The sequence below is a fragment of the Manis pentadactyla genome, chromosome 7 (assembly GCF_030020395.1).
Source record: "Manis pentadactyla isolate mManPen7 chromosome 7, mManPen7.hap1, whole genome shotgun sequence".
Taxonomy (NCBI): Eukaryota; Metazoa; Chordata; class Mammalia; order Pholidota; family Manidae; genus Manis; species Manis pentadactyla.
In genome coordinates, this window is record NC_080025.1 from 129,266,826 (window position 1) to 129,290,761 (window position 23,936).

General features: G+C 45.9%; 1 long non-coding RNA gene across 1 annotated transcript in view; it reads left to right on the forward strand.

Moving 5' to 3' along the window:
- Positions 1–231: 231 nt before the first annotated feature.
- The window catches only part of LOC130684313 (uncharacterized), a 163,691-nt gene continuing 139,986 nt past the window's right edge, over positions 232–23,936 (forward strand). Inside the window, exon 1 of the long non-coding RNA XR_008998558.1 lies at positions 232–604. This is a non-coding gene — a long non-coding RNA (uncharacterized LOC130684313). The remainder of the gene's footprint in view (positions 605–23,936) is intronic.

Below are 23,936 nucleotides of genomic sequence, written 5' to 3' on the forward strand. Positions count from 1 at the left end.
CAGTGAAACAGAGGAACAGTAGGTGTGGTAGAAAGAGGAGAGACAGCTCAGCGGGGCTTGTGGGAACACTGCTGGCTCTGGAGGTGAGTCATCTGGAACCAGAGGCCTCGTCTGAGGGGAGGCTAAGCCTATGGCCTTGTCCAGTTCTTATAGAAGCGTCATAATGACCGACTCCGAGGAAGAGGACAGTGGATGGGAAGTGTTTGCCCATAGGAGGGTGACCTGGGAATACAAAGCTCTGGACCGTCTGCCTGACCCTGGGCAAGTCTTTGAGTCCCTGGGTGCCTAGTTCCCCCATAGCGTGAGTGACTGAACTAGAGGAACATCTCTTCCACCCTTTCCTGGGCTAAGAACTGGGATTCTGTGCCTGCATCTTCTCCCTTCCTTCTGTGGGTTATTCTGGTTGGCACCAGCCCTTTGCTGGCCACATGCCAGAGCCGGGCACCTGTGGCCACCAAGGCTGCCCCTGCTGAGTCACACCAGAGGTCCGACAGCAGCGAGATCGCTGCTCCTGTCCCAGCTCCCCCTCCTTCCTGCTCACTGGGAAAAGAATCCCTACCAAGCCCTTACATCCCAGAGAGCGGTTGCTTGGCTGTTGGCACAGGTAGGATGTTGGGCTCATTTCACTCACTGGTGATACTCACTGGCCACAGTCACTCCACCGTGACATGGGGAGGCTGGCGGTGAGGCAAAGGAGCCTGTGAAATGGTTTTCCTCCACCAGTGGAGGAGGGCAGCATTGTAGAAAAGGCTGGGAAAGCCGGGTTTGGGCTTGGGCTCTCCCATCGCCTCCTTGGGCACATGGGAGGAATCTCTCCGCACCTCTGAACCTTGGTTTTCTCATCCATGAAACGGAAGGCTAGTGATGGCTTTTCCGTCGCTCTCCTCTTCTGATGTCTGCGCCCTGCAGATCCTTGTCAGGCCGTCTGACATCTGGCTCTTTGGAGAAGGGGAGATGAAGAAGGAGCAGGCTGGAGGGAAAAGAGACAGTCTAGGAGGAGGACAGAAGAGGGAGGGGTGAAGGGAAAGAGGGAAGGATGTGCTGGGTTAGTTTGCATCTGCTCGGAAGTGGAAAAGCAGGGTTCTGGCCTTTGTAGATGTGACCTCCTGAGCTGGGAGTCCTGAGAATATGTGTGTGCGGGGCCGGGGCAGGCTTCTGACCGATTAGGAAAATGCTGGTGGTAGCCCGAGTGTTGTCTCTGTCCACCCCTCTAGACAGAATACCAGCTCTCAGGAGATTCGGAAACTGTGTAAAGAGCACATGCAGCTCTGCAGGCGAAGCTGTGTGTGTCATGCACAGGTATAGAAACGACAGAAGCACAAGCACAACAACACGTGTAAGGGCAGGTATCACCCATCAACATTTATTCAGCACCAATGCACCCAGGGATACAGTCATAAAGTCGTGCTCAAGCACAAGCCAGCACACCCTGCCGTATGTACGCAGAAGATCACATTGGCTCCTAAGGCAAAGAAACGTTTACTTGAAGAAGCATCTCTCTTACAAGATATTAATAAAATACTTAAGGCAGATTTTAACTTTAAAAACTCTGGAGAAGGAGAGACAGTGTGAAGAGAGGGGGATGGAGGGGAATGGGTAAAGGCAGGCCTAACCACAAAGCACTTAGACCACATGTCTGGGCTTCGGTGTAAGCACCATATTTCATGATACATTCAACCTGATTTTCCAACTCATTGAAAACATTTGCCAGCTGCTGCTGAGTGACTCCATTTATTGTGTACATGAGCTTGCTCTAACAGGGCCCCCTGGAAGGAAGTCCCCAGGGAGAGCTACAGAGGAAAACTGAGCCCGAGAACTTAGGGCAGGACATTTTGACTGGGAGGTGGAGAGATACAGGGCGGGGGTGTACCCGGAGTGCAGGGCAGGGCAGGTGGGAAGGTTGGGGTTCTGGAAAGCTCCAGGGGCACATCCTGGATAGGAGTTCTTGTAGTGGGCAGTATGAGCTTTCTTCCTCTTGCATTCCCCACTGGCAGACCCATATATACAACCATGGGAAATGACACAAGGATTTATCGCACCTCCCAGGATGGCTCCTTGCACCTGGGTCCTCGTTGCATACGCCCAAACCATCTGACTCTAGCATCTGTGAGGGACAGGTATCCCCTTGCAAGGCTCCTGTCTGTCCTAAGCACCACCTTCTTGGGTCTGCCCAGAATCCCTTTCCTGTCTTTTCCCAGCCACCTCAATGCTGGGTCCCTAGTGGTGCAAGCTTCCCCCTCCCCCTGTCCTACTCAGCCTCTGAGGGAAGCTCCTAGAAGGAAGGCGAGGCTCTCCTTTTGGCACATCCATGGGTTGATGACTGCAGGCATGTTGGAAGGTTGGCAGCGCTCCCTCAAGAACTGAGAACCCTGAGCAGGAGGTCAGGACCAGAAGGTAGAGACAGTTCTGGGTGAGGCAGCCGGGCATCTGGTCAGCTTTGGGTCACAGTGCTGACTCCCTTAGCCAGTCAATTTGGCACATTCACCTTGTAGCTCATCATCAGCCCCCAGTCTGGGATAAAAGTTTAGCAAGTCCTCCAAGTCTTGCCTGGAGACAGGTGGTACTGGAGAGCCCCTATCGGAGCCTCAGAGACCCCCTGACCTCTGCCTTCAAGTCCAAAGGCAGGTGCGGCTCTGTGAGGACCAAGAGCTGCATGAGGACCTTTCCATGGAGATGGGTTTCTTCCAGGCTGGCCTGGAGATCTGGCCCTTACACATCTCTGTGGGAGCCGATCACCACAACTCCTCCGTAGGAGCCAGATGAGGTGGCTGTGGATCAGCTGGACCGAGGAGGAGGCCTGGTTCCCCCGGGGCCATCTGCTGTGCCAGGATGTGACCCGCTGTCCCGCCCTCTGTTTCCAAGCTCGGAAGCTCACTTGATCAGTGTGTCTCTGTGAGGCTCCCTCAGGGGGAGGCAGGGCTGACTGCTCTCTCCTTGTCTGGGGAAGGGACTTGGCCGCCAGCCACACAGTGAGTCAGAGAAGCCCACGCTGGGACCTCTGTGTCTTTGCTCCAAAAGACCTCCCAGGACACTCAGTTCTGGTGGCCCTGCTGCAAGAGAATTATTATTATTAACATTTATGTCATGCCTGCACATTCGGTTGAAATGTTCTGAAATGTTCTAATAAATGACTGTGGAGGACAGCGTCTGTAGAACTGCAGAGATTTGACCCCCCAGACTACACAGCAGGCAGCTAACAGAGAGACTGGTGAGGTGCTGACATAAAGGTCAAGGTCCGGAAGACAGAATGAAGTGTGGTTAGCTGATGAGAAGAAGAATCACTTTCCATAATATATTCCTTCTGGAAAATTCCTGCTCTCTGTGGTCCAGTATTTTCCTAGTTTTGATTTCCACTTCACTAGGTAACCTCAGTGCCAGTTTCCTTTGGGGAAGAAAATCAAATGTCCCCACAGCATTGTGCCCACCTTTGAAGGTCAATTTGAGCACTGGTGATCGACTAGACTATTGGTTGGGGAGGAGGCCAGCCGGGCTTAGCAAGACCCTTAATACAGCTGGATGTGACCCTAAAGAAACAGGCCTGTCGGAAAATCAAAAGACCTGGAGAGATTTTTCTGCCACCTTGAGGGATGGTCTTCCCGAATGGCAACCCACTGTGGACTTGCTGAGACATTACGGCGTTCACAGCCCTGCTAGTTACTTACAGGATACTTGGAGCAGTAAGACTGTAAGTTAGATCTAAGGAAGGACTTGCAGCTCAGTACTGCAGAGTAAGAACTGACCTTTCTTCTCATAATCTTTACTTAGGATTTTAAAATTTCTCTTGAAAGCTTGTAGCAGAGGGAAAGGATGGGATCATTTTGGTATACATTTAAATACAGGCTTAGAGGTACTGAATATTTATTTCCATGTCCTGTTAACATGTTTTTCCAGTCCTGCTTTCCAGGATTGTACTGACAGATGACTTTTATGCAAAGGTCCCCTTCTCATGCCCCTCCTGGAGGCCCCCACACCTCTAGAGCCTGGTGGGCCTGGGCCTTGTCAGTGGGAGAAGCTCAGTGACCTCCTTGACTGCCTCTGTGCGCAGGGACCTGGTTCTGTGAATCCCCACTGAGCCCCTGCCCAAGGCAGGGCGCCCTCACTGCCACAGGAAGGCAGGCTTCCCAGTGAAAGTAAATTCTGGAGGAGACTGGCCTAATTTCCAGAGTCTAAAGGGTGACAAAGACCCCAGTCAGAACTCTTGTAAGTGGCGATAAACAGTGTCTATTAGAAAAAATAAATAATCTCTCCAAAGGCAAGCAGACTTCCTGGCCCCGTCTTGCCCCTCAAAGAGACGGCTCTCTCCTAAGAAGGGGCTCCCTGAGCCTTCAGCTTCTGTGGCTCCTGAGGGAAGTCTCTCTTGCTGTCTCCCTGCACAGCAGACCACACTGCTAGCCCGCTCTGCCCACCGTCCGCTCACAGACCTCAGGGCAGTGGGAGGCTTCAGGAGAGGCCTCAGCCCAGCTGGGTGCGGCAGTGGGGTTGACAGCTGGGCGTGGCTCTCAGAGTTAAATTTACCTGGCTGCTAGCCCTGGGGGTCAGGGTCACACACACACATGCACACGCACACACACACACCTTCTGAGGCAGCTCTGATACCTAATTTACATACTTGGCAAACTGAAGCTGAGAGGTTAAGTAATTTGCCTGAATCTGCCCATCTAATAAAGGGACAAGGCCAGAACTGCAACCCAGTTGCATGTGTTTTTCCACTCATGTTCTCTTCCCCCTACTCTGATGTGGTTCCAGCTGTAGTAAGCATTCGAATCCCTTGGGGATCTTGCTAAAATGCAGGTTCTGATTCTGTAGGTGTAGGCGCCAGGGACACTGTATGCCATGCTTTCAGTAGCAAGGGTATACCACAGATACCTCCGAGGGGCAGACCCTGGGGAGCACTCACCATGGAATGGGAGGCTGGCATATTCTGGAAAATGGGGAGATATAAATTCCAAGACTAGCTCAGGCCTTGGGGAGCAGAGGGGTCAGGAGTGGCAGGAAAGGGCGGTGGTGCAGTCTGCCAAGCCTCTCAGGACACTTCTTGCTTTGAACTTTGTGGCAGCCAGGTTTCCCCACATGGGTGTAAATCCTGATATGGGTGCTGGTCCCAGTGGATATCTGGGCTTAGGATGGGTACAGCATCTGCCAGGTTCCATCCCAGGTCCAAAATTCTACCTTGCCAGCTTGTTCATTCATCTCTGGCACACTGACTTTCCAAAAATGGCTGTGACAATACCTTCCAGTGCATATACTGTTCTTCTAGTGGGCCTCTGCATGCAGAGGTGGCGCCTGTATGCCCTGTGAATCGGAGTGGGTGTGTGGTCACAGCTGACGTGACCCCATGTGACTCCTGAGACGAGGTCATCCAAGCAGCATGGCTTCCACCTGGCTCCCTTGGGACACTACTGTTGGAACCCAGCCACCATGCTGTGAGGAAGCCCAAGCAGTCCCAAGGAGAGGCCACGTGTAGGCGTTCTGGCTGACAGGCCAAGTGAGGCCCAATCAGCAGCCAGGCTTGTGAGTGAACAGGTCCTTGGAAGATTCCAGTGCCCAGTCACTGAGTCTGACTCTTTCCTGCTGAGGCCTCAGACATCCTGGGGGCACAGGAACCCACTCTTGCTGTGCCCTTTTTGAATTCCTGGCCAACAGAATCCTTGAACCTAATAAAATGGTTATTTTTAATGCCAGCACATTTGGGGTGGTATGTACATAGCAACAGTAACCAGGACAGGCCCCAAAGTAGGACTGTCTGAGGCAGTAACTGTGGGTGCAAGGCTCCGAAGGGATCTGAGCAGTGAAGAAGGGAAGTGGCTCAACCTCAGTCCAGTAGGGCTGTTCACTTTCAAGGTGCTTTTCCACACTATTGACCTTGCAATAATTCTCATTTCATAGGTCAGAAAGCCCTCTTTTCAGATGATCTGCATGCCAAAGCTCACCGAGGTTACGTACTTGCTCAGGGTCATGCAGGGTTCATGGCAGCGCCAGGATGAGCTCCTGGCCTGACTCCAGAACTGGAACCCTTCCCATCAAAGCTGAGCTGCCGTGGTCAGCCCTAGACAAATAAGCTGCGGATGGCTGGAGCATGCCCCCTCAGCATGATTAGTTTGAATTTTGTGCCTTTGGTACCCATCATAGGAGAAGAAAAATCTTGAATGGTGTTAATAAACAGAGTCACAGGAAAGTGCTAGAACAGGGCAGGTATTATTTATCAAATTTAAAAAATGAGTTAATCAAGAAAATCAATCCTGGGGTGACTGTTTTATGGGAGGGTGAGTATAGGCATGGGGACGTAGCTCACTGGTGCTCCAGGATTTGAAGGTGACTAGATGGTGAGCAGATCTGAGGTCTTTGCACCTATCTGATAGCAGCTGTCTTTCCCCATCTCTTCTATATCTGCTGCGAGGGAAGCAGCCCCCTTGGGAGGGTGCAGGGGCCATTGCTGTGGGTCAGAGGAGGTAATCCACACTGTCCTCCCTGGCAGGAACCCGCTTATCAAATTCTTGTCAGGATGGGATGGAAGTAGGCACCCTCCCTTTGAGTCACAGAGAGGGGGATTTGTTTCTTTTTGTATTTCATCTGTCATTTCTGATGAGAAGAGACACTTTTGTGTCCCCAAAGCTTATCTGTCTCACACCTTCTAGATGATAGAGACAGCATTTTAGATGATGTGATCATTCTATGTCTCATCTTGACAAGGCTATAGTACCCAGCTATAGTACCCAATTTGATAAAACACTAAGCAGGGTGTTGCTCTTGGAGGTATTTTGTAAATGTGCTTAGTATTTACAACCAATAAGTAAAGGAAATTACCCTCAATAATGTGGATGGGCCTCATTCAATCAGTTGAAGATGCTAAGAGTAAAAATGGGTGTCCTGGAGAAGAAGAAATTCTGCCTCAAGACTGTAGCATCAAACCCTGCCCTAGTTTCCAGCCTGCTTTAAATTTACTGACCCCACAATCACATGAACCAATTCCTTAAAACATTCATACACATACACACATCTCTGTTGGTTCCATTTCTCTGGACAGCACTGCCTGGTACAGATGCTACCCTGAGTACGTCATGCTGTCCCGACCCTCTTTATTGTCCCTGACAACTCTTTGATCCAGGAGTTCAGACAGATATGACTGCAGTGCCGGTGGAGGTGGGTGGGAGGTGAAGCTGACATGCACACGCACACGTGCTATGTGAGCCCATGTCCGTGTACACTACGGCTGCAGGTAGTCGGGAGGGTGTGGGCGATGGACGAGCATGGCGGGGAGAGCCCAAGGCCGGCGCTGAAGCCTCGGGTCTGTGGCTGACTACGGCTCTTCTGTACCACCGGGCGAGCTCCAGGGATGATCAGGGCAATCAGATAAGGTCATGGACAGAGAAAGGCAAATCCTGTATGTTATCACTTACATGTGGAACCAAAAAAATAAAGTCAGTTTCATAGAATGACAGAGGAAAAGGGTGGTTGCCAGAGGCTGGGTGGAGGTGGAAATGGAGTGATGTAGGTCAAAGTGTACAAACTTTCAGTTATGAGTAAGTTCTGACGATCTGATTGAGAGCATGGTGACTATAGTTAATAATATGGTTCTGTAGACATGAAAGTTGCTGAGAGTAGATCTTAAGCCTTCTCATCACACATGCACAGTACTTAACTATGTGAGGTGATAGGTGTGATAATTACCTTGATCTTGGTAATCATTCTTTAATGCATTTGTGTATGAAATCATAATGTTGTACACTTCAAATATATACAATTATATTTGTCAATTATTTCACAGTAAAGTAAAAAAAAATTGAAAAAGAAAAAAAGTATTGGAAATTAAAGCATTTTCTAAAGCAGTATGTACATGTAAATTTGGTATCTCTTAATTTTTTTGAACCCAGATTCTGTCCCCAAATGATCTAAGATAATTATTTTTCAGAGAGAGGATGACCAAAGAGTGGAAATGGGTTCGGTTCTCCTTTCTCTGAATGAAGTTCACACTTCAGACAAGAAGCAAAAAAACCCTGGGGGCCATTTGTGAAAACCAATTAAGTCCTTTAAACGAGGTCTACCCTGGATGCAAATACGAGGCTCCTGAACTCGCCATAAGGCAACACTGGGAAGTTAGGACCCTCCTGGAAGGGACTTTGGGCAGGCATTTGGTCGGGGGATAGTTGACAGGAAGGGGGCAGAACTCGCTCAGTAGCACTGCTGTCCCTGCTCGCTTTGATTGCCTTGCCTGCCTTGACTTGGGAAGTCAGTGATTCTGAGGGTTTGGAGGCAGGATAGGGCTCAGGAGAATGCCCTTGGACAGTGACCTGTTCTGTCCTAAGCAGAGGCTGACAGCTGTGGTCAGATGGGGGAGCTGAGGGTTGTGCTGGGAGGAGGGTAAGGTTCCACATCATGAGCTGGAATGCTTAGGGGTTTTTCACTTGGCAAACACTGGGCTGCAGAGTGCCCTGTGTTCACTTCCTTATATACGATTTTTTAGGACCATAGGGCATGCCATTCTGTTTTTGTTTTTACCTTCTTGCTTGCCTGTCTTTTAAACCGATCTGTGAGTTTTATTTGGTCAGAGGCCATCATGACCCATATCCTGGCACGTAATGTTTAGTGAATGAATACATGTAGTTCTAAGGATGCTCAGGCCACTGGCCATCATTTACTATGGTCATATTTCTATGTGCCCTGTATCAGGGGCCCCAAGGGAAAGTAGTAGAGGAACTCTGGGAAGATGATGGGAGGGGAAGGAAGAGCAGGGAAGGGAAAGAATGGGGAGATAATTAACAAAAGAAATAGGGAAAATAATTCCTATCCTTCAGGGATTTGCAACTTGCACTGAGGAGGTCAAATATACTCACACAATGCTAACAGTTTGCTCCTCTAAAACGTAATGAGCTTCCTCCTGCAGCATCTTACTGCTGAAGAACAGCAGCCAGCCTGTGAAGAAGCCCAAGGCAGTCTCCTGAGCAACAAACTAGGAGGTGCAAGGGCATTGGGAGACCAAGTGCATTCTGGATGGGGTTGAGCGGGGTTAACCGGTGCTGAATCTGGAGGGAGTGAAAGTGGAGAGGGCTTCCAAGAGGCGCACTGGCCGTTCTCTGAGCTCAGCGTCCACTGACCCGCTGGAAAAAAGCTCTCTCTTTATCCAGCTAAGATCCATGTCTCAGATCCTGCCCGTCTCAAGCTGTCAGGGACCCTCTTCCTTAGAGTACATTCAGACAGCACAGTCTTGCATTAATTCAGAGCTGATTGTCAGGTAAGGAATTGATTTGGCTCACCATATTGAAATCCCTTCTGCTCCCAGATGGACACCAGTAAGTCATCTGCGTCATGAATCTTCTCCTGCTGGATACTTGGCTTGCCCAAGCTGTTTCTCAGACCCTCTCCTGACTCCCGAACATTCCTGGATCTTTGAAAGCAACTCTGAAATCATCACACCTCCATGTTAGGGATGCAAAGCTGAGACCCACCCAAGAGAACTGAGTTTGGGTATGCATCTTTGAAAAGCCTGGAACACTGGTTCTCAAAGTGTGATCCCTTGAACCGGTAGCATTGGCATCCTGGTAATCCATTAGACATGCAAATTTCCAGGCTCCATCTCACAGCCCAACTGAATCAGAAACTGGGGGTATGGCCCAGCAGTCTGTGGTTTAAGAAGCTGTCCAGGTGTTTCTGATGTACAATCAAGTTCGAGAACCACCCGTCTGTCTAGAACACCCACTAGGGCCACCAGAATATCAGTGTCAGAATTCTTCTCAGTTCTCTCCATCAACTCAGACTAACTTCCCTTTCTACGTCTCTGCATTTGTTAGGAGCTTCTGACTGTACTTCTCTTCCACCACTGTATTAGTTAGAACTAGACTCACCAGGGGTGACTTAAACAAAATAGACATTCTAAGGTAAAGAAATTGGGAAGAGGCAGTCCAAAACTAGCTGCTCTGCCATCCTGAGCAAGCCGCCACATGGTCCAGGACATCTTCCAGGACCCAACCATCATAGCTGCATTAGAGTTGACAGAAAGAGGAAGAGACGGGCATAGTCATTCTTTTCTAGACGCTTCTTGGAAGTTGCACACAATGCTTCTGTCTTATAACTCATGGGCCAAAACTCATTCAGTTGGCCATATCTGCCTGCAAGGGAGGCTGGGAAATATAGTTTTTATTCTGGATGTTTCTGTACCCAGCAAAAAATCAGGAAATCTATTTCTAAGAAATGGAAGTCAGGTATTAGCAGAGCCAACTAGCTACAAACAGCGGTTTGTGCTACCTGTGCTGACATACTTCTGCTTCAGCGTCTTCAGGCAAAGTTCTTTTCATGTCCATTATGCACTGTCATGCCTGCTTCACAACCCAATTCAGAAAGTATTCTTCTATCAGTCTGAGCATTTCTTTCCTGACAACCCCATGCCCGTAGCCCACTACATTCAATTCTCACTGGCTGTTGATCTATCTAATTTCTGTAAAATCATGATCCACAGTGAGTCTGTGAATGCCTGGAAGCAACCGGTTTGGGTGGCGTCTTTGCTGGTAGAGCTGTGGTGAGTCTCCACTCCTCAGGGACCCGGAGCTCCTCACCTGTAAAATGAGGGGCTTTAAATGTCCCTGAGGTGTCTCGTAGCTCTGACATGCCACGGTGCTATCTTTTCCATTTCCTTGTCTGATGTTCATGATGGTCCCCGGGGTGGGAAAGCAGCGAGCCCTGACCAGCTAACTACTAGAGGAACGTGGGCAGCGCTGGTTATGATGAAGGCATGGACTGCAAAGCCAGGCAGTATAGCTCGGGGCTTGATTTGGATGATGGCTTTCAAGAAACGGGTTCTGGAAATGAAAAATGAGATTTGTATAAAAATTAGGGGAACTGTGTAGAAATCCTCTAAGGCTGGCTGAGAGGGGAGATCGCTCACCTGATATCGCCCCTTCCTGCTCTACCCCTAGGGGTCTCCATCTTTACCATTTCCCAGGTTTAACACACACACACAAAGAAGCAAGACTGATTGCCTAGGGAAGGGAGACAATTTGTCTAAAGTCTTATAACCAACCAGTAAAATGACAGAACTGATGGTGACTTCCTGTATGTGACCTGAGTGTCACTCTCTCTCTCTCCCTCCTAAATGAGCCTGGCTGGAATTAGCGACTTGAGTGAGATACCCTTGACCTCTGTAAACCTCACTTTCCTCATCTGTTAAATAGGGGTCTTAATCACTTTTACTATTCTTGGGAGGCAAGAAAATTTACATAAAGTCCTTGGTACTTTGGCAGGTGTGCCATAAATTTTCTCCCCTTGCTGGAGATATATTTTAAAGTGTATTCCTGGGCACTATAATCCATAAACAGACCTACCTCAGTTTACTTGAACATCTGCTTAGCTGAGAAATGGCTCTCAGGGCACCCTTCTCAACAACACTGAGCACAGATCCCAGATTTCCAAGCCTGGACCCTTGAATTTCAGGTCTGAGATCTGAACAGGGAGGGGCAAAGGAACCAGTGATGGCTGACACTTCTGTGTCTGGAGGTTGGCAGGTGTTTCTGTGGCTTATTCATCACACAATTCTGATAATGGTTCCTCAACCTGCCCAGAGCAAAGTTAGGGCAAAGGTTAGGGACAAGATTTGGATTAGGGCTTGGTTTGTTAAATCATTTCACCAATGAGGTTGCAGAGGCCCAGAGACATAAGCAACTTGCTCAGATCTAGCAGGGGAGATGAGTGTTGGGAACCCTGAGGGCTGGCGGGGAAAGTTGAATTTGGATGCGAGTCAGGGAGGGGGGAAGACGGGAGGCTGACCTGGAGGTGAACGGGTCCAGGACGCCTGGGAAAAGGCAGGTGGCCACTTCCCAGCTCTGGTGGGGTCAGTCTTAGTATTTATTTAAATTGAGTGTTCTTAGTAATCAGTAAAAACTGGTTATCTTTCATAAAGCGTGTTCTTTGAGATTAGAAGTTTACCTCAGATAGAGAGGGGAAAAATCCTTTTGAACTCAGAATGGATATTCTTTGCCAAACCTGTTACTTAATCTTGCTAACCCAAAGAGATGGCATTTTCCTTTAAAAGGTGTGGGTAAATCAAGCGTGTGCCAAGGAGTTCATTTCCCTCATTAATACCCCATAAGCTTCAGGGTAAAGTTCAAAAACTCTGAGGTGGGATACGTGAGGCTTCTGGCTATGGCATCAGCTGGCCACATGCTCTATTTGCAGTCTCTGATCCCATCTCTCATTTATACAAGCAGTGGCCTTTGCCTACGGACAGACTTCCTGCCTTGTGAACTCCTGCTCAGTCCTTTAGCCGTCCCCTCCTTGGGGAGCACAGATCCTTCGAGCTCTGTGGATTGAACTGGGTGTGTCTCCGTGATCCCCCCTCTCTGCCCCCACAACCTGAGCCCTGACCACTGCATTAGAACATTGGAACTGGCCATCAGGTCCCTCCACCCTGGGAGCCTGTCTTTCACATCTGCAAATCCCTGGTGCTGGAGCCCAGTAGGTGCTTGCCAAATTAAATTTAATTGATTATAATCTCCGACGTGATTTATCCATCAATTGCAAACTGAGTCCTGGGGAGGGATCTAGTCTCCGTAGTGAGGTAGGATTAACCCAGAGACAGGGACAGGGAGACTGACAGTTCTAAATCCCATGGCCCAGACTCTTGGAGGTGTCAGAGGCGAGGCTGAGTCATAGCAGCTCAAGCACTTGGACAAGTAGAGCCTTGGAGACTGTCTGGGTCAGGTCAGGAAACCAGGAGGGGGCAGGAGAGATGGTGGCACATGGGCAGGGCTGGCCAGAGTGAGTGACCAGTGGACAGGGAAGGACCACGTGAGTGCCCGGAAGTGGTGAACTTTGAAAAGACTGAGACCTGGGGGATAGAAAAAGAGGCCAGAGGGCTGGTTTCATTTGGCTTCTGTCCACATTTGCTCCACCTCTAACCTCTTGCAGATGGTCAGTAGACTGGACACAGCCCTTGCATGGACTGTAGGAGCTTCTTCCCTTTGTTCACCCATTCTTTCAAGAAATTGCCTATTGCTACCTACCATGTCCCATTCCCGTGGTGGGTACTGGGATTGCAGACGTCTGCCCCCAAGGACCTCTGTGGCCGAGGACAGAAACTACATTAATGCACATCGCTACCTGCTAGGAGACTGCTTTCATCTCTGCTCTATCATTTAAGGAAATTATTCAGTTATGTGCATAAGCCCTAGTTCTCTGCCCCACTGTGACCCCTTGTCTCCCCACTCCATTGATTTGCCAGTTTTCTCACAGGGGCTGACTTGCCAACGTGCACTGTGCTGTGGGAGTTGGAGGTGCCATGAGATATGGCGGGGTGGAGGGGGGGCGGTCCTAGAAATGCTGACAAGGTGGAATCCCTTCCCTTCCCTGGGTTTCCTTCCCCTTCAGGTGGGTGCTTGCTACCAATGCCCCTCTGCTATCCACAGCTGGGGCTGTCTGCCTGCAGGCCCTCAGGACAGGGACCCTTCTGAGAAGGCCCTTGGGATCTCAGCCCCTAGGTGCTTGACACCAATCTCTGGTGGCCCGCCGACTGCTTACCCTTCTTGTCCTTCTCCCTTTCTCCTTCGGGCCTCATTCCTGAGACTAAGGAGAAAGGTGCTCAGGACTTCCTGGTCTGTCCCCTGCTGCCTACCCACCTGGCAGTGCTCCCCGAGGTTGAGATCTCCAAAGAGGCTGTTGGAGCACACCTCTGTCTCTCCAGAGCGTCTCTACCTTGTTGAAGTTGGACTCTCAGTCACTGGTCAGAAATCATCTCCACTAGAACCCAGTGGTCTGGGCAGGGACAGGCCCAGGGGCAGGCTCAGTGCGTGCATCAGCGCACTCGATCATCACAGGGTCCGGATATCTGTTCCTTCGCCAGCCCAGAGGAAAGCTGGAATCTGAGTTGGGGTCAGGCTTAGGTTTCTTATATCAATTTCCTCCATGAGGCAATGGGGGCTCACAGAGGGGAAGCTACTTTCCCCAAGTTCATGCAGATCTTGGCAGTCTGGAATTTGAGCCCCTGAGCTTGTGTTCTTAGCAGGTTGCTGCTCTGCTGAAGGTACTCACGCTGCTGCTAAATACAGCCCCTGAGGCCTGGCTAGCCTGGGAATGCTTCCCCAGTGCCCTGTGTGGGCACCTTGACTGTAACCCCTTTCTGCAGGTGGCCCACCTCTGTCTCAGGCACTTGCCCACTTAAGCCTGCTCTGGTGATGTGCTGGAATACTATCTCTTCTATACACAGTGACGGAAAATATTGCAGAGCAAATGTGGAGCCCCGCAGAGCCACAAAGGAGGTTCTTTTAAGTTGGCATCAATTTTGCTAATGTCCTGCTCAAATGTTTGCCAATCTGGCCAATGTTTTGAGTTGTCTGGGGTCCAGGAACACCTCTTCTATTTAACGCCTTCCTTGAGTGAGATCAGATTGCAGAGGGAGGTTCCATTACTCAGTTTCATGTCTTGACTTCTGGATGCAAGCAAGGTGATCTTCCACATGTCCCATGCTCTGCTTACATGGCAGCTCCTCTACTCTGTCTTTCAAGCTTAAAAGTTGCAAGCTAAGTTGAGGTCTGGCCTGTAGAAAAGCTATGCCCCAGGGTCCAGGCACTGGAGACCAGGGCATCCCTCAGCATCTTCACTGGGCTCCCCAATGCTGTTTGCGAAGTACATTGTCTCGGTTGTTTCTCGTGACTCCTGCGTGTGGTGAGCCAGGCTGGGGATTATTATCTCTAGTTTGTAGAGGGGAAATTGTAGTTCAGTGAGGCACCCAATTTGCCAAGGCCACCCACAGACTCCAACCCAGGACACCCCCCCCATGCCTGAGCTCCCATCTCTATCCTTCCCACACAGCTTCCCACAATCCTGTGCACACAGAACCAGCTTCTGTACTATCTGGCAGCTCTTGCTGAGGGAATCGTGTAGGTATGAAAGAGACAAGTCCCCAGAGCTATCTTGCTCCCCCTGTTCTGCCCACTGCCATCCCCTGAACCCATCTCATTTCACACAGATCTTTTCTAGAAACAGCTAAAGGGCATGCCAGCCCTCAGGGTACCTGGGCCACTGAATGTCTGCCCCTCCACTCAGTGGAATGTCCTTCCCTTCTCTGCTAACCCTTGTCCAATCTTCCCAACCCTGTTTCTCCATCCTTCCAGATTCTGTTGGTGACTGGATAAATGGATCCAAGAATTAGAAGTAAATTGTCCCGAAAGGTTATTCCTCTTTGGGAGGGCTGATGGCAGCCTGGGGCCCATGAACAGCTGTGGGCTTCTGCATACTTAGTCACCAGCCCCGTGTCTACTCCAGCCTTGCACCCTAACCACTTATTCATGTGAGCTCCCCCCATCTCAGTTCTTTTGGTTAAAATTGGCCTTTTTTGTAACTGCCACTGCATAAGAACAGCTTTGTGATGCCCTAAAGGGGTGCCAGACCCCATGGTTGAAAAGCAGAGGGTCAGAGAATTGAGCCAATGTGTTCAGGCCTGTCACCAGCTGTCATCTCCAGCCCTCAGCAGGTGGTGGTATGTAGCAGTCAGCGTGGCCTCTAGATCCAGGATGTCTGGGTTTGAATCCTGGGTCCGTGATCATGGGCAAGTCATTCATCCTCTTGGATCTGATAGATGAAACGGGGACACGCTAGTACCCACTTCAAAGGGTTGTTGTGAGGGCTGAAGGAATTAATTAATGCCTATAAAGCACTTAGACCAGGGCCAGGCACACTATAAATCCTCAAAAAGTCCTAGAAAAAATGTAAGCTATTATTATAATTCTTATTATGCAGCTATCTTCCTGTTGCTGTTCTTGGACATCTTAATAACACTACGTAAGTATGCACAGTGTTTCTTAGTTTAAATAGTGCTAATATACTATCCCACTTAACTCTGTTGGCATGGGTGATGGTTACAGGCAATACCCAAGGTCACGAAGTCAGGGAGGAGAGAGCGTCTGGTCTTAAACTTGGTTCCAAATTCTTTTCTTTTTAAAAGCATCTTTATGTTGCTCAGTGCCACCTCCTATAGAATGGGTGGAAACAGGTGAATGACTCAGTAAAACTACTACTAAGTACTGGGGAAAGAAAAACACCTCTGAAGCGATCTCATTTTGAGGATAGCACATTTGAAAAAAATTAATAGTAATTATAAATGCAATCTGAAGCCCATCCCAGAGACAGCTGCAATTCTTTGCCAGCCACTGCAGTTCAAAGAGGGAGACTTGAGGAAGGTCTTGAGGAGAATTACTTAATTTAGAGCATTGGAAACCCAACAATTATTTGCTTAAAAATAGAATTTGCTGAAACAACTTCCAGCTTCTTATTCTTCTCACTGCATAATAAAGTAATTAGTAATTTGTGTCACTCCAGTAATTTTTCTCCTTCTCATAATCACCAACAGTGACACTGTTTTCATGCTGGGGATTCAGTACACAGACACACGCTCACACACAGACACACAGACACACACACTCACTCATTCATATCTGATCCCTGGAAGAAGGTAGGTGTGATGGTCTCTGGTGTTTTGTTGCGGCTGTTCAAATAAAACTTCTGTGACCCCTGTAATTTATCCATTACCATACGTAAGACAGTGTGGGTGTGGTTGTCAAAAGAGGTAGAAATAAGGGCAGAGAACTGTCAAAACAGTCCTAAATAGTATATAGAAGCTATGATGAGCACGGTGAGTACCTGTCTACAGGCAACTAAAATCAGGACCTTTATCTGACAAATGGTTTTGTTTTGAAGTATGGGTTATATCATTGTTTAATATGATGAGTCTTACAAACGTACAGTAAGCAAATCACATTTATTTATACATTTATTAGGTTGAAAAGAGTGGAACTGTGCAAAAATGCACACAATCTAAAAAATCCAGAGTGTAATTATAAGGGAAACTTACATGTGTTTTAATACCTACTATGGGATAGATTTATAATCAGTTGTTATAAGTCAAGCAAATACACAACTATTTGAAACAAAGCAATGGTAGTGGAAATTGTATCACTAAGTTTATCTGATCAAGTTATAAGAGGCTTTAGGTGACCATGGCAACTAGAGAAAGGAAGTTCAAAGGATTGGTTCCCTTCCCTGTTCATCATATACTATTCTATAATAAATAGCTCTCTTGCTAACATTTATTGACTGTTCACCATATACCAGGTGCTGTGCTAAGAGTTTTACCTATATTATATCCTTTCATCCTCACATCAATTTTATAAGTTAGGTGTTAATATAATTTCCATTTTATAGATGAGGAATGAGGCAAAGACTGCATTGCTTACCCAATATCCATTCTTCTCTTTTTATCCACTGTGATCAACCCCAGATTTTATTTAGGGTAGCTGTAGGTCATGCTAGTGGCCTATATCTTCTACCCTCTCTTGAAGGCATGTGGGCCATGTGACTAACACCTGGCTGATGAGACAGAAGCATCAGTGTTTCGTGGATCATGCAAGCAGGCTGACACAAGTATCTGACTCAGCTGGGAGGCACACCCTTTCTTGTCATGTCTCTTGTTTTATGCCTCCTGCAGATGCAATAGCTGACATGCTGTTTTCACTAGGAGCTGAATTGGCAGTTCAGCCCCATCCTCCTGCTGAGAATGACAAAAAATCCTAGACAAAATAGATCTTTAAAAATCTGTTTGAAAGTACCTGAGAAGTCACAAATCAACAAAGAATTATCCGCCAAGTTTTTTAAGAAGAGGGGCTCTCAGTAAGATGAGCCTGGACTTTCTGGCCAGTTTTCTCCTAAGAGTATAGAGACATGGAATTGAGAGAAGATAAAATTTTTAGTTTTGAGGAGCCTCAACATACTGAGGGAGCTAGGAGAGTGTCAAGGAAAAGAGGTTCTGATACAACCCCATGATTTAGGTTAAGACCATGAATAGTTGCATCATTGGAATAGGAGAGCCATGAATAGTCTTTCCCGAAGGGAGTAGAGCCACCTTTGAGTCACCTCAATCCTTGACTGGATTGACATGAGCTGGGATTGGTAGTGCCCCATGTCTCCTGCCAGAAGCAAATGTAAATTCTCTCTGAAGAAGATGTACTATCAAAAGATGGTGGCATGAGAGGTGAGACAGAGGCTTCCTTCTAAAACTGCATATAAAATAATACAAAAATATAACTGATACAACTAATCCTGAAGAGCAACAGGAAAGAGGGCTGCAACAGGCTGCATACACCTGGAGAAAAGAATAAACTTCATGGAACAGGGCACCAACACCACTCCCCTGTGACCCTAGACATTGCTCCAGGGGCTGAGCAGCTCCAGAGAGTAGAGCTTCTGGGCACTAGAGGGCGCCATATACAAATATGAAATGTCAAAGGAACCTGGTTCAAAGCAAAATTATGAATACATGAGAGAAAGATTCAAATGAAATTGACCTCATGAATCTTCCTGAAAGAGATTTTAAAATAAAAATCATTAACATGCTCATGGAGGTACAGAAAAATATTCAAGAACTCAGGAATGAATTCCGATCGGAGATCCAATCATTACGGAACACAGTATCAGAAATGAAACATACAATGGAAGGTTTTAAAAGCAGATTAGATATGGTGGAGGAGACAATAAATGAAATAGAAAGTAGAGAAGAGGAATACAAAGAGGCACACAGAGAAAAAAAGATCTCTAGGAATGAAAGAATATTGAGAGAACTGTGTGACCAATCCAAACAGAACAATATTCACATTATAGGGGTACCAGAAGAAGAAGAGAGAGAAAAAGGAATAGCAAGTGTCTTTGAGGAGGTAATTGCTGAAAACTTCCCCAATCTGGGGAAGGAGGTAGTCTCTCAGGCCATGGAGGTGCACAGATCTCCCAACACAAGGGACCCAAGAAGACAACACCAAGACATATAGTAATTAAAATGGCAAAGATCAAGGATAAAGACAAACTATTAAAAGCAGTCAGAGAGAGAAATAAGATCACATACAAAGGAAAGCCTATCAGGCTGTCATCAGACCTTTCAGCAGAAACCTTACAGGCCAAAAGGGAGTGGCATGATGTAGTTAATGCAATGAAGCAGAAGGGCCTCGAACCAAGAACACTTTATCTGGCAAGATTATCATTTAAATTTGAAGAAGGGATTAAACAATTTCCAGATAAGCAAAAACTGAGAGAATTTAGCTCCCACAAACTGTCTCTACAGTGTATTTTTGAGGGACAGCTATAGATGGAAGTGTTCCTAAGGTTTAATAGCTGTCACCAGAGGTAATAAAACCACAGTAAAGAAAGTAGAGCAGTTAATTACTAAGCAAATGCAAAATTAAATCAACTGCCCCCAAAGTCAATCAAGAGATAGACAAAGAGTACAGAAAATGATACCTAATATATAAAGAATAAAGGAGGAAGAAAAAGGAGGAGAAAAAGAAAAGAACCTTTAGATTGTGTTTGTAATAACATACTAAGTGAGGTAAGTCAGACTCTTAGATAGTAAGGAAGCTAACCTTGAACCTTTGGTAACCATGAATCCAAAGCCTGCAATGGCAATAAGTACATATCTATCGATAATCACCCTAAATGTAAATAGACTGAATGCACCAATCAAAAGATATAGAGTCACTGAATGGATAAAAAAACAAGACCCATCTATATGCTGCCTACAAGACACTCACTTCAAACCCAAAGACATACACGACTAAAAGTGAAGGGATGGAAAAAGGTATTTCTTGCAACTAATAGGGAGAAAAAAGCAGGAGTTGCAGTACTTGTATCAGACAAAATAGACTTCAAAACAAAGAAAGTCACAAGAGACAAAGAAGGACATTACATAATGATAAAGGGGTCAATCCAACAAGAAGATATAACCATTATAAATAGCTATGCACCTAACACAAGAGCACTACATATGTGAAACAAATACTAACAGAATTAAAAGGGGAAATAGAATGCAATGCATTCATTCTAGGAGACTTCAACACTCCACTCACTCCAAAGGACAGAACAACCAGACAGAAAATAAATATGGATACAGAGGCATTGGATCTAACAGACATCTACAGAACTCAACACCCAAAAGCAGCAGAATACACACTCCTCTCAAGTGCACATGGAACATTTTCAAGAATAGATCATAAACTAGGCCACAAAAAGAGCCTCAGTAAGTTCAAAAAGATTGAAATTGTATCAACCAGTTTCTCAGACCACAAAGGTATGAAACTAGAAATAAATTATGCAAAGAAAATGAAAACTCCCACAAGCACATGGATACTTCATAACATTCTCCTAAATAACCAATGGATCAATGACCAAATAAAAACAGAGATCAAGCAATATATGGAGACAAATGACAATGATAATTCAACACCACAAAATCTGTGGGACACAGCAAAGGTCATGCTAAGAGGAAAGTATATTGCAATACAGGCCTACCTCAGGAAAGAAGAAAAATCCCATATGAACAGTCTAAACTCACAATTAATGAAACTAGAAATAGAAGAACAAATGAGGCCCAAACTCAGTAGAAGGAGAGACATAATAAAGATTAGGGCATAAATAAATAAAATTGAGAAGAATAAAGCAATAGAATCAATGAAAGTAAGAGCTAGTTCTTCAAGAAAATAAACAGAATAGATAAACCCCTAGCCAGACTTACCAAGAAAAAAAGAGAGTCTACACAAATAAACAGAATCTGAAATGAGAAAGGAAAAATCATGATGGACACCACAGAAATACAAAGAATTATTGGAGAATACTATGAAAAATTGCATGCTAACAAACTGGATAACCTAGAAGGAATGGACAAATTTCTAGAAAAATACAACCTGCCAAGGCTGACCCAGAAAGAAACAGAAAATCTGAACAGACCAATTACCAGCAACAAAATTTGAACTGGTAATCAAAAACCCAACTAAGAACAAAACTCCTGGACTAGATTGCTTCACTGCTGAATTTTATCAAACACTTAGTGAAGACTTAATACCCATCCTCCTTAAAGTTTTCCAAAGAGTAGAAGAAGAGGGAATACTTCCAAACTCATTTTATGAGGCCAGCATCACTCTAATACCAAAACCAGGCAAAGACACCACAAATAAAGAAAATTACAGACCAATATCCCTGATGAACATAGATGCAAAAATACTCAACAAAATATTAGCAAACAGAATTCAAAAATACATCAAAAAGATCATCCATGATGATCAAGTAGGATTTATTCCAGGAATGCAAGGATGGTACAACATTCAAAAATCCATCAACATCATCCACCACTTCAACAAAAAGAACAAAAACCACATGATCATCACCATAGATGCTGAAAAAGCATTTGACAAAATTCAACATCCATTCATGATAAAAACTCAACAAAATGGGTATAGAGGGCAAGTACCTCAACATAATAAAGGCCATATATGACAAACCCACAGCGAACATTATACTTAACAGTGAGAAGCTGAAAGCTTTTCCTTTAAGATCGGGAACAAGGCAAGGATGCCCACTCTCCCGACTTCTATTCAACATAGTGCTGGAGGTCCTAGCCATGACAGTCAGACAACACAAAGATATAAAAGGCATCCAGATTGTAAGGAAAAAATCATATTGTCTGTGTTTGCAGATGACATGATATCGTACATAAAAACCCTAAAGAATCCACTCCAAAACTACTAGATCTAATATCTGAATTCAGCAAAATTGTGGGATACAAAATTAATACACAGAAATCTGTTGCATTCCTATACACTAACAATGAACTAGCAGAAAGAGAAATCAGGAAAACAATTTCATTGACAATTGCATCAAAAAAAAAAATACCTAGGAATAAACCTAACCAAGGAAGTGAAAGGCATATGCCCTGAAAACTACAAGACACTCTTAAGAGAAATTAAAGAGGACACTAACAAATGGAAACCCATCCCATGCTCTTGGGTAAGAAGAATTAATATTGTCAAAATGACCATCCTGCCTAAAGCAATCTGCAGATTCAATGCAATTCCTATCAAAATACCAACAGCATTCCTCAACGAACTAGAGAAAATAATTTTAAAATTCATATGGAACTGCAAAAGACCCCAAATAGCCAAAGCAATCCTGAGAAGGAAGAATAAAGCAGGGGGGGGATCTCGCTTTCCAACTTCAGGGTCTACTACAAACCCACAGTAATCAAGACAATTTGGCACTGGCATAAGAACAGACCCACAGACTAGTGGAACAGAATAGAGAGCCCTGATATTAACTCAAACATATATGGTGAATATATGATAAGGGAGCCACGGACACATACAATGGGGGAAATGAAAGCCTCTTCAACAGCTGGTGTTGGCAAAACTGGACAGCTACATGCAGGAGAATGAAACTGGACTATTGTTTAACCCCATACACAAAAGTAAACTCGAAATGATCAAAGACATGAATGTAAGTCATGAAACCATAAATCTCTTAGAAGAAAACAAAGGCAAATGTCTCCTGAATATAAACATGAACAACTTCTTCCTGAACGTATCTCCTCGAGCAAGGGAAACAAAAGCAAAAATGGACACATGGGACTATACATCAAACTAAAAAAGCTTCTCTATGGTGAAGGACACCATCAACAGAACAAAAAGGCATCCTACAGTATGGGAGAATATATTTTTAAATGTCATATCCAACAATGGGTTAACATACAAAATATATAAAGAACTCACATGCCTCAACACCCAAAAGGCAACCCTATTAAAAAATGGGCAGAGAATATGAAGAGACAGTTCTCCAAAGAAGAAACTGAGATGGTGAACAGACACATGAAAAGATGCTCCACATCACTAATCATCAGGGAAATACAAATTAAAACCACAATGAGGTATCACCTCACACCAGTAAGAATAGCCATCATTGAAAAGACTTAAGAAAAACAAACAAATGCTGGTGAGGATATAGAGAAAGGGGAACCCTCCTACACTGCTGGTAGGAATGTAAGCTAGTTCAACCATTGTGGGAAGCAATATGGAGGTTCCTCAAAAACCTAAAAATAGACATACCATTTGACCCAGGAATCCCACTCCTTGGAATTTACCCAAAGAATACAAGTTCTCAGATTCAAAAAGGCATGTGTACCCCTATGTTTATCACAGCACTATTTACAATAGCCAAGATATGGAAGCAACCTAAGTGTCCATCAGTAGATGAATGGATAAAGAAGATGTGGTACATATACACAGTGGAATACTATTCACCCATAAGAAAGAAACAAATCCTACCATTTGCAACAACATGGATGGAGCTGGAGGATATTATGCTCAGTGAAATAAGCCAGGCAGAGAAAGACAAGTGCCAAATGATTTCCCTCATTTGTGGAGTATAACAATGAAGCAAAACTGAAGGAGCAAAATAGCAGCAGACTCACAGACTCCAAGAAGGGACTACTGGTTACCAAAGGGGAGGGGTGGGGTAGGGCAGATGGGGAGGGAGGGAGAAGGGGATTGAGGGGTATTATGTTTAGTACACATGGTTTGAGGGGTCATGGGGAAAACAGTGTAGCACAGAGAAGGCAAATAGTGAATTTGTGGCATCTTACTACACTGATGGACAGTGACTGCATTGGGGTGGGGGGGGCTTGATAATATGGGTGAATGTAGTAACCACATTGTTTTTTCATGTGAAACCTTCATAATAGTGTATATCAGTAATAGCTTAATAAAAAAATTAAAACAAAAAAAGCACTATAAGAAGCCACACATTATCTCAAGCAAAGTGGGAGAAAAGATGGAGAACATTTTGACCTCCAAAATGGCAGAGTAAGAACCTCCAGAAATGTCTTCCTCCATAAAAACAATAAGAATATTGCCAAAGACTGTCCTGTATTCCTCGTATGGAGGGCCATAGCCCCCAGCAGCATCCTATAGCACCCCATAGCCCCACGGAGCGATCACCGATTTGAGGGATGGACTGTATCCTGAAGGATAGCACCCATCCTTGTGGGGTAAGATCTCCAAGCTGGGCCTCAGCTGAACATTACATAGGCCATCATTCTGTCAGGTGCTGCAGCTCTTTTGAGGTAGAGTCCCCTTCTTCCTTTAGTTCAA